Source organism: Suricata suricatta, chromosome 14 (assembly GCF_006229205.1).
Source record: "Suricata suricatta isolate VVHF042 chromosome 14, meerkat_22Aug2017_6uvM2_HiC, whole genome shotgun sequence".
In the NCBI taxonomy this organism is placed as follows: domain Eukaryota; kingdom Metazoa; phylum Chordata; class Mammalia; order Carnivora; family Herpestidae; genus Suricata; species Suricata suricatta.
In genome coordinates, this window is record NC_043713.1 from 1,656,727 (window position 1) to 1,668,725 (window position 11,999).

Consider the following 11,999-nt stretch of genomic DNA (forward strand, 5'->3'; position numbering starts at 1 on the left):
CGGGTGGAACCCTAGTCCAATATTCCATTCTCCCATGACATTTGTGTGTATTGTATGTGAAATTCCAATCAGCAGAGAGGACCCTGAGTGCCGAAATCATAAGCAAGATAATGCTGAAGGCTGTACTCCAAGCTTACTTTATACTTTATAAATGGCTCAATATCCATATTTGCAAAGGCAGGAGGTGGCACCTCCCTGAGGAAAATCTTGGTGCAATTCTATCAGTTTTCCAAATGACCTGACGGGAAGCACGTACGCTAAGTGTGCAGAACAGAAGCTGGGGGCAGTGGGTGACACCTCGGAGAAGAGGGGCAGATGTAACTGTGGCCGTGAAATCTGACTCCGTGGTCAGAGGAGGTACGGAGCTCTGCAGGGGGGCGCCACTCACCCTCCTACTGCCCTGGGTGGGCCTGGGGCGCTCACCCCTGCACTCTCCTGCCAACTGCTGGGGCGCTGGGCCGCCGGGCCGCCACCCACACCAGTTCAGTCAGGTGCCCTGCCAGCCCCATGGACCACGGCGACTGACCTTCAAGGCAGGTGGGCCTCTGGGTGATTCTGACCTTCCGCCCCATGGCCTCCTGGTGACTCTGACCTTGGAGCCCCACACCTTCTGGGTGATTCTGATCCATGTCTCAGACTCCAAGCTTCTGTTTGAGGAAACTTGAAAGCAGACTTGGATTTTGACAGAGAAGGACGTGGACCACACATCCGAAAGGATGCATTTGAGTAGTCGGGGTACATTTAAAAATTGATGGAGGGACCTAGACAGTTAAAATCCTCACACGGCAGCCGAGCGTGATGACCCGCAATCCTCCCACTGTTCTGTCAGGTCTGTAGCTTTAAAAAGGGGACGCTCAGCTCAGGGTTGTGCTTTGGCTCCTTGAGTTTAGTTTTCTTATGATCGTTACCTTCACTGTTGTTTTATCTTCCGTGAGGGGAGAGACGGCTGCTTCGCACACGTATTCGCGGGAACCCAGGGGCCTTTAAACTAATTCGGCCATGTCGTTGCCGGGTATAATTGCCCTTTATCGGGACAGAACGCTGTGCCTTCAGGCGCCGGGCTATTGAAACTGTGGGTGCCACCCCCTCCGAAGAGGTGACACACCAGGACTTAAGAAGCTGACACGGATTTGGTGGAGAGCAGCAGAAACGATTAAAGACTCGGAAAATAGCTCCTATGAAGGAAGATTAAAGGATGTGTGATTATTTAGCCTGGAGAAGAGAAGCAGACCTAATAACCGTCTTCAGGCCGGTGAAGGGTTATTACCAGGCGGACGGTGACCAGCTGCCCCTCTCCACACGGAGGATGAGAAAGGAGGAAATGGGCTTAGGTGTCGATGGCGGGATTTCCAGCGGATATAAGGAGCTTCCTTCCAGTAGCCCGGGGGCGGGGGGCCCAGCCCTGAGCAGCAGGAGCGCGGAGCGGCCGTGCCCCCACCCGCCCCCTGGCTCACGGTGGCCTATGGCCACTCTGAAGGACTCCATGACTCCTGGTCTGTGTAAAGGTCATGCATTTCAAAGGACAGTTCAGGGAAGAGGGCGGGCGTGCTGCAGGCGACAGGAGGTGGCCAGCTGCTGTTTGTTCTCGCTCCATTTTCATAGGTGGCCCGAGCTGCAGTCTCCAAGGACAGGAGGGCTGTTGGGAAGGAGGGCAAAATCAGAATCTGCTCTCACCTTGAGTTCACATCCTATTTTTTTTAATGTTTATTATTTATTTTTGAGACAGAAAGAGACAGAGTGTGAGCAGGGGAGGGTCAGAGAGAGGGGGAGACACAGAATCTGAAGCAGATCCAGGCTCCGAGCTGTCGGCACAGAGCCCGACGCGGGGCTCGAACCTTCGGGTTGTGAGATCATGACCTGAGCTGGAGTCAGACGCTTAACCGACGGAGCCCCCCAGGCGCCCCAAGTTCAAATTCTTTTCAGTAGAAATAAACTTTGATGTTTTAAAAATAATGTAACCAGCAGGAGTTTGCTTGTTTATTTATGGAGGAATAAAAAGAAGGGAATGTGTTGTTTTTCCCCCTTCAACATTTGAAGGTCTGCGCCCAGAACATGTCTAATGTGTGGCCCGCACGGGGTCTCGGCTAAGCCCGGACGGTGTCTGGAGGTTTCCTCACGGCTCTGGGGAACACAGGCCTCCTCTGTGCAGGCGGCGGGATGAGCACGAGTCATGGGCAGCGACCGCTGAGAGGACTATTTAGGATGTATGGGGGGCGGGGGGGGGGGTCCCGGATTCCAGCTTCCTGACCGAGCCGCACACAATCCCTCAGCCCCTCCGTCAGTGAGGACAACGCTTGTGGTGAGCTTGCTGCGGCCCCAGAATGAACCCACTCCTGTCCTCCCACGATACAGCAGAGGCGAGGTTAGTGGAGCACAATCAAGTCAAATCTTTGTTTTGTGTTTTGGAGGGAAAGATGCTCTCAGCAAACACCATCACGCGAGTCACATAGTTTCAAATCTGAATTTCTCTCACAAGGCGCGCCGTCGACTGTCTCCTGTGGACTTTTTCAGCGTTGTTTCTCATGGCATCGCCTTCGAGTGCGGTCTGTCAGCTGTACCAGAAAGCTGCCTGTCCTTGGCCGCACTGTGGCCATCACCCCCCACCCCCACTCCTCACCTTCTCCCTTCCCGGGAGCCCCTGCCCTCCTGCCTCTCCCGAGTGTCCCTTCACCATCCAGGACATCGCTAGGCCTCAAGAGCGGTAGGCACAGCTTAGTATTTTAACGTCCTGTATGCGCGCACGTTTCTCAGGCGGAGGGTGATGTCCCCAGGCTCTGTCCTTCTGCTGTGGCTGCTGGTCACCCAGCCCACTTAGCACTGGACAGACATGTAAATGTGGGTGGGTGGGCTATGGAGGGGTGGGGGGTGGAGCAGAGCTGGGTAAGGGGCAGGGGTGAAGAGGCAGGGGTGGGGGGAGGGGAGGCAGGGCAGACACCCAGAGCTGTACTCATCCCGAACCTTGACATTAAGCCTCTTGCTGGACGACCTTCAACTGTCTTATGAGGATCAGGGTCATCGCCTCACCGTAGTTGAACTTCCTTGATTTTGGAAACCGGTTCTGCTTATTTTAGGGGAAAATGTATTTTTAAATTAATTTTGCTTTTCCACCTGCCATAGCAGTTCTGACACCCAGTCCTAAGGATGCACCGTTGGGTCTTACATGCCCGCAGGCACCCTTCTTGCAGGGCAGGGCCCTTTGGTGCCCCGGCTCCGAGGCCGGAGCGGTGCCCACACCGCACTCTCCGCTTCTCCATGGCCCGAGACTGGCAGTCAGTGTGTGTTTTCGCCAGGCGCAGGGAGGAGGGAACGGCGGAGTGCCTCTTCTCGTTTTTCACCATAAGTAGAAATCAGAGTGCTTTTGAAAACGATAAGGAAGAAGGACACATACTTCTATAATTGTGTTTAAAAATCAGACACGGAGACAACAGAGACCCAGAAATGGGGCTCAAACTCACAAACCATTGAGTCGTGACCTGAGCCGACGTCAGACACTCAACAGACTGAGCCCCCCACGTGGTCCCCAATAGTATTTGTACCCAACTTCAGATGAGAATGTTTAGTCTTTAAAATAATCCGTTATGCAATGTTTGTATCCAACAGTGTACTGTTTCTGATATATTCGACATACATTACCCATAATCTTCCCCTGCCTGATAGCCACGCACTATAATTAAATATCCTAAAAGGTGCGATGGTTTTAACCATACCGTGTGGAGCCTCTAAGACTGCTCGCAGGAGGTCAAGGTAACCAAAGGCAGTTCTCCAGGTCTTGGGTGTGTCAGCTTTCCCCGCGGGACTCACCGAGGTAAAACAGCAGAATCTATCTGAGTAAGAGCATCACTTCCTGAAAACATAAGAATTTGGATTCTGTGTTCTATGAGACATTGAGGATATTTAGAATCCAAGCGCCTGAAGATAAACGACTTTGTGACGATTGTGATAACGGAAGATATTCACCGATTGAGCCTAATGGTAGGAAAATAATCTATGTAGACAAATACTTGTAATTTGTGTGCAGTGAGTCCAGAAAGATCTCAGATAAGAAGCGATGCCCCTGTCTTCTGGGCCTGTGCTCCAGGCGCATCCCTGTCCCCTCTGCTGTCCTGGGCGGGGATCCTGTGACGGCGGGGCCTCTGTGACTTTGCGGACCGCCCGCACACTCTCTGTGCTGCACGCCGTGCGCGACACGGGCCCCTTCCAGGGTCCAGCTTCTGGGGAGGCAAGTCCCCGCTGGCGGTCGCGGAGCCCCAGCCCGAGAGTCTCTTCTCCACGCCTCAGGCGGCCGCCTCGGGAACGTGGCCCCCACTCCGGGCCGCCCACCCAGCCTGCGCCTGAACCCCCTCCCTCCGCAGAGGCGCAGGGCCGCGGCAGCTGCCCGTAGGCGGGCGTGCCGACACCCGCACATGAGGTGCTCTCTCCGCGTCCCTCTGCTCCCTGGAGACCCCGCGGGGCCCCTGACCTTGCCAGGCCACCTTCCCGTTCTGTGCAGGGCACGGTGTCGCGCAGGATGCCGAGGTCACATGGCAGCCTGTCCAGAGACGGCAGGTCTGTTTTGTGAGCAGTGGCCACACAGTTGCAGCCACATGAGGGATGATGGGAATTCGTGAAGCAGGTGCCTTTACTGGTAAGTGTGGAGGGTGGTGCACATGTGACTTGGGGCCGCACTGAGGTCAGGACCACTGTCTCCTGTGGCCAGAAAGCCCCACGGCCAGGGCAGTGAGGGAAGGAGCGGCCTGCCTCTCCCTGCGGGGGAGACGAGGCCGAGCAGTTCCTTTGGGGGCCCCCCGCCCCTTTGGGTGCCCCCCACGCCAGAATGGGGGCTCATGGCAGGAGCTCGGCGGCTGAGTCAGAAGTGCAGGGAGACAAAGGGCTCTGGGCCGTGGTGGCATCGGGGACCCAGCTGGAGCAGGTGACCCGGGGGGCTCCAGAGAAGCTGTCCGTGTTTCTGTGAACTCCTGCGCTTCTGGAAGCAGCTTGCTCGGGGTCCCAAACCCGCTGCCCAGCCTCCCTGTGAGCCTGTGACCCAGCCGCCCCCTCCTCCACCCCTGCGCCCCCCGGGAGGCTCCGAGTGTCCCTCCCCTGCTGCTCCTCCATCCCTCCAGGGCTCGGCTCTCAGTCTGTCCCTGTGAACTTTGGCCAGTGAGTGGGGGAAGATTTGACACCAGTGGGCTAATCCAGCTGGCGGGACACGGCCTGGCGGTGGCCGTGAGGTCTGTGGAGTATCCTGACCGACACCGCCAAAACCCCAAGGAATCGTGGCCGGAAAGCCGTGAGGTACAATGAGGGGCATCAGGTGAAAGCCTCCTCATGCGGATTAAACAAACGCTTCCCAAGATGACCCTGCGGGGTGCTGCTGAGGGTCTGACCACTGGCCCCTCAAACATGGAAACAAACAATTACGTGACTAAATAAACCCCCATTTGTAGGACTTGCCAGGGCCCGTTTCCTACCTTCTCCCCTCTGGAAGCCCCTGCATTCCTTGTCTTGTGGACCCGCCCCCCATCATCAGGGTCAGAGAAAACCAGAACTTTCCGGACAGTGCCGGCCGGGGGCAGAATCCGGGTGGGGGGGCGGCGGGCACAGAGCAGCCGGGCCGGGGGCCTCCCTGAGCTCGTGGGCAGCGCCGCCTGTGGGCAGCATCTTCCCCGTGCCTCCCGCCAGGGCCTCCCGCGGGGGTGGAGGGGCGTCCCCGCTGGCCCCTGTGCACCTGCCACCTCGGGCCACCCACCCAGCAGAGCGGGCTCCCTTGCTCCAGGGGTCCGAGCCCCGCATGCACTCACCTTCCACGCGCCCAGGATGCAGAGCCGCCCTGGACCCGGGCGGGGTGCGGGCAGGAAGGCGGTGCCCTGGCCCCGAACCCAGGCGGCAGCGCACCCCCGCGGACGCGTCGGCACCAGGCTCCAGACTCGGAGCCGCGCTGCTTCCCGCGCACAGAGCCCCCGCTTCCCCCAGGGCGCCACGTCCATGCGGCCCTGCGCTGGGACAGCCGCCGTAGTCCCCCACTTCCCTGGACTAGGCATCTGCTTTCTGACTCAAAGGCAATTAATTAGCTAGTCTACACGGTTAATCTGCTCCTCGGTAATAAGAATTTGCAGATAACAGGACACACTGACCCTTGAAATTACTTTATGAGCACTGCACGCGAGCCAGCCGGAGCAGAGCGGGTGGGAGTGTGATGTGGACACCCTGAGCAGAGTGGGTGGGCCGGGAGTGCAGAGTGGACACCCCTAGCAGAGCGGGCCGGGAGTGCGGCGTGGAGGAGGGGGCAGCAGGGGCAGGACCCCAAAACCCGGCCTGCCGAGTCCCTCAAAATACCCCGATGTCTGGGTGTCCCCTCCCAGGAACGTGGGGAGCTGATTTCACTTCATCTCTGGACAGAATTCGATAATTTCATAAAGACTCTGAAGTAAAAGACGTGCAGCCAGGTATGGGAGCCGTGGGGCTGGAACAGTTAGGAGTTCATCTGGTGACGTGTAACGAGGAAGGCACGCTTCCAGGATTCCAACCAACCAAGAGAAGAGCGCATTTGATACCAAATAACATGAACTTCTGGAACTTTCTCTGTTTCCTAAGTAACTGAACAAAAAGTACGTTTTAAAGGATGGAGTCAACCTACGTGGGCTCTGGGCGCAGACTGGACAGTCCCCAGGGGGCCCAGGACACTGGCGGGAGACTCCGGTGAGAAGTGGCTCTTCTTCCCCCCGGGGCCTGAGCCCTCCTCCTTCCTCACTGACGTACCTGGACGGGGGTGTCCCCCACCTGGGCACACCTGGACAGCCCCCCACCCCGCACACCTGGGCAAGCGGAAGGGGCCCTGCAGTGGCAAAGTCAGCGTGACAAGAGCTGGGCTCCAAAAGCCTCTTGGTTCCTGCACGGCTAAGACCCCCTGCCTCACCCGGACACCAGGTGACGGAGGGGCTCGAGCCAGGGGGGACCTGACACAAACGGCTCAGCCCGGGACGCCCCCTTCATCAGGCCGGAGGTCTCCCCGCCTAGGTGAGGAGCTAAGTCACCAGGGAGCCTCCTTCCGCACCCCCGCCCCGCCCCTGGGCACAACCGCCAGATTTGAGCAAAGCCACGGCGGTACCCGGAAAACCAAGCGGGCCACAGGATCACAGCAGAGGCTCTGAAAGTTAAATTCCCGCCGGGGCACCTGGGGGCGCAGCAGGTTAAGCGCCTGACTTCAGCTCAGGTCATGATCTCATAGTTCCTGAGTTTGAGCCCCGCATCAGGCTCTGTGCTGACCGTGCAGAGCCTGCTTGGGATTCTCTCTCTCCTTTCTCTCTGCCCCTCCCCAGCTTGCTCGCTCTCGCTCTCTCTCTCTCTCTCTCTCAATTAAAAAAAACTAAATCATCGTTGGAAGCACACAGTCAGGCCTGAGGCAGCTGCTAAAACAGGAGACTTCCGTGGGAGTCACAGTCCCCTGACAGAACTGACCACATGTCCAGGGTGTCGCACCAGGAGGCAGGGAAATCGCAATGTGAATGAGCAGCGCCCCGCTGTCCCCAGCAAGGAGACAAACACGCGTCAGAATCACCTGGCAAGGGATTTAAAAAAGCCACAGTGAACGTAATCCAACAACCAAGGACAGACTGTCTTGAACAAATGGGAAAAGAGAAATATCAGCAATGAAATATAAATTTCTAAAAAAGAACTAAAGGGAAACTTTAAAGCTAAAGAACACAGTCACTGAGAGTGGAAGCCTCACTGGGTGGGCTCAGTTGCTGGATGGTTCCATAGCCAGTGCGGCTGATGGCAGCCGGAAGCCACGGTTTGGGGGCCAAGCGGCAGGGTTCACCCCCCTGAACAAGCGAGAGGAAAGGGCTAGAGAAGGAACGGGCAGAGCCTCAGGGGAGCCAGAGGCCCATCCTGGAGCCACAAAGAGCAGCAGAAAGAGGGGCTAGAGAGCATTTAAGGAAATAATCGCAGAGAATCGCCAGATCTGACAAAAGATGGAAATCTGTAAATTCAACAAGCTGAGTGAGCCCAAGGAGGGTAAACTCAAAACTAAGAGTCTGTGTAAACTAAGACGCATCACAATTACATTTCTGAAAATTAACAAAGAAGATGGTCTTGAAGCAGCCGGAGAGGAGCAGCCCGTTATCTGCAGAGCAGCAGAGCCAGTGGCCGTGCCAGTTTGATGCCACGCCACGGAGGTCCCGGAAGGGGACAGAGCTTGGTCCACGTGCTGAATAACAGGGCCCTTCAGCCATGAATTCTGTATCTGGCAAAGAGCAACCAGAAAATCCTTCAGGAATTGGGGGGAAGTTAAGACACTTTCCCACGAGGAAATCTGGAGGAAGGAATGTGTTGCTGGTGGATCTGGGCTTAAAGGAAGGCTGGAGGGAGTTATGCGTCAGAAAGGATGTGTCGAAAGGGGAAATCAGGGCGTGGGAGGGGGGGAGAGGAAGGCAGGAAGCATGCCTGCTGCCACGCACGCAGGGCGAATGCAGTGGCCTGTCCTCCTCGGAATTTCCTAAATCGCACCTGCGGGGCGCCACATCGGTGTGACTTCGTTCTGCACTCAGTGCCGTACTTGAGAAGGGGGACGGTGAGGAGCCTACACAGAAGTAATGTTACATATTTCACTCGAAGTGATGAAACATGGACAACGCAGTACCCAGGTCGGCCACAGGGCAGCCACAGAAGGCAAGACAATTAAAATCATGGTAAACAGATAAAATTGGAACCCTTAAGTATGTAAAAGTAACAAAAAGGAGTTCAAAGGAGAATCAGAGGAACAAGAAACAGGGGCAAAAAATAGATAAAATGGCAAACTTAAGGGTAACAAGTCAATAATCACCATAAGTGTAAATAGTGTAAATAATACCAATTAAAAGTGAGTTAAAATTAAATTTAAAAAAATGAATTAAAAAACCAACTTTAAACTATACTCTCAGAACAAATTCATAACAAATTCAATGACAAAGACAATAAGAGTGATGTGATGAAAACATACTCCACACACGCACAGACACACACACACACACACACGATGTGACTATTCTAATACAAGATAAAGCACACGTAGGTGCAAAGAAAATTACTAGAAACACAGACGAACATTATATAAGGATAACAAGATTAGTTCAACAGGAATACATCATGATCTTAAATGTGTCAGCACATTAAAAACCAACAAAAAACAAGAAATCTCCAAAAATGTCCCAGAAGTAATATGTGGTTTCAGCAATGTTGCAGGATACAAAATCTACATAGAAAAGTCAGCCACATTTATACATGTGAACAATGAATATACAACTAAAATTAAAAGCAATTACTATAGATACTTGCTGTAAAGAAAGTGAAATGCATAGGTATAAAGCTGTATTTAATTGGCTGCTGAAAATGATCCATTTCTCATGAAATAAGTCAAAGGTATAAATAAATGGAAAGACACTCCAGATCCATGGATTGGAAGACTGAACGTGGAAAGAGGCTGAACTGCTCTGCAGGCTCCACGCAATCCCGATCAAAATCCCAGCAAGGTGTTGTTAGACATCCACACAGTGACTCTAAAATTTCCATGGAAAGCACAGGTGTGCACCGGCTAAGACCTTCTTGGACAGTAAGAACAGGTGGGAGGAGTCATTCCACCTGACACTAAGGCTTGCCGTGCGTCATTAGTAACGGACATCACATGGTATTTGAACAGTAACATAGTCTATTCAGTGGGACAGAATAGAGAACCTTAAGTAGAATCACGAAGTGTGTTCAATGGAGTTTTGACAAAGTCACAAGGTAAATCATTCGGGAAGTACTGCCTGATTAGTAAACGGGGCTGGAGTGGACATTCATAAGCAAAACAAACAAATAGAACACAATAAAAAACAAAACACCTCAGAAAACAATAACAGAAGCAAAAAACCGTAAGACCAAAAGCAAACAAACAAAATAAAAATACTCCTCAACCTACACCTCACACCTTATATGAAAAATAACTTAAAGTGGATCATAGGCTTAAATGTAAAAATGCAACAATATAAAACCGAAAAAAAATAATGGGGAAAATCTTCAAGATCTGGGACTAGTTCTTGGACATTAGAAACATAATTCATGAAAGGAAAATGTGATAACTCAGGCCTCATTAAAATTAAGCACATTGTTTGGTTAAGCTTCTTGAAAAAGATAAAAATATCAGTGGTAGCCTAGGAGAAGACACCTGTAAGTTGTCTCTCTAACAAAGAACTCTTTTCTACCCCGTATACAGAGCCTTCAGTACTCAAAGTGAAAAAAAAGCAAAAAACCCAATTGGAAACGGACACTGACACCAACAGCCATTTTATCAAAGGGGACACATACATGTCAATAATCACAAAACAAGGGGTCCGACTTCATCATCCACTAGGGAAGGGCAAGTTCAAACTTACGAGATGTTATGAGACACCTATCGGAATGGCTAAAATGAAAAAAAAAAAAGGTCGACAACACCAAAATCTGGCCAGGATCCACTGGTACGGGGGGAAAGTTCCCTCGTGCACATATATTCTGGGAAGGATGCAAAGTGGGACACCCACGGTGGGAAAAGTGTGGCAATCTCTCTATCAAGTAAACACGCAACTACCAAGGGTCCCAGCGTTAAATTGACCTTTTCGCATTTGTTCAGTGAAGGGGAAGTATATGCAAAATATCCTCCAAAGGCCCAAGGACCCAGGAGATTGAAGAAAAGGCTGGCTTGCTGAGAAACGGTTTGTCCAGGGGACAGGTGGACGCAAGGCACCAGACCCTGCAGTGCCGCCTCCGGTAAGACCAGCTCTGAGAGCACCACTGGCACCGGTAGGACGTGTGGGGGACCATCCGGGAGGCGGATGTTGGAGAATCACAGTCGAAGCTTCAGGGCAGAGCAGGGAGGCTGTGCCCAGAGGGTGTGCTCAAGGAGGGGTTGAGCAGACAGAATGCGGGAGGGAGAGCTGGGCTCCAGGAGGCCTCCGGTCACGGAGCAGTCATGAAGGATGGATTTTTCCAAGCAGGTGTTAGTCTGGTCCACAGGCCATTTATCCCAGAGAAAGGAAAACCTGTCTTCACACAAAATTCTGAAAAAGAGAGGTGCCTGGGCAGCTCCATGGGTGAAGCGTCCCATTCCGGGTTCCGGCTCAGGTCATGATCTCACAGTTTGTGAGTTTGAGCCCCGTGTCGGGCTCCTCTCTCCCTCTCTCTCTCTGCTCCTTTCCATGTGTGTTCTGTCTCTAGACAGATAAATAAACATAATAAAACAAAACAAAATAAAATAAAATAATATAAAATCCTGGGCAATGTGATATCATACTGAACTTAAAAACAAGGCTTCCATTTTATCAATCTATTTTATACATAAATTACAGTGATTTGCTTCACAATTCTAAAGAAAAGCTTATGCATATCCGTGAAAAGTGGATTTAAAATACTTAATATTATGGACCAGCGTAAGCAATCAAATATATTAATACTTTAATTAGAACGATGATTAATTAACTTGAAATGATGACTTTGAGCTTCCTGTTGTAAGTCTTTGGGCAAAATATCAGAAGGGAGTCTGAAGAAGCCTAATGGACAGAAAGGCACCTTCTCCCGGCTCTGAAGATGGTGTATGCACGTACCTACCTACCATCCTATCAGAATATCCTTATCAGAGAGTAAATATTTCAAATATATACATTCAACATGCTTCTGTTCTGACCTGCCAACAGCGATGATTTCTAAATGCACGGCCTGAAAAATTACGTCTGTACCGGAACTGGCGTTATTAGTTTATTCACGTTTACGCTGTGCAAACGGTCCTCGTAGATGAGATCTGATCTGGAGGAGAGTATCACTCTCTGCCCAAGGCGGAGCGCGTGCTGAAGGTCAGGGGCGTTGCTGCTCCTCGGCCGCAGGGGGAGCCCCGGGAGGCCACGGAAGGCCGGATAAACGCTGCGGTTGGTGGGTGTTTCTTCGGGCGCTCATTTCTGTGACTCTCTTCCCTCAAGGGCAGCGGGAACGTCGGCTCCTTCGAAGGCCTCGCCGGCCACCGTGTCCCCAGC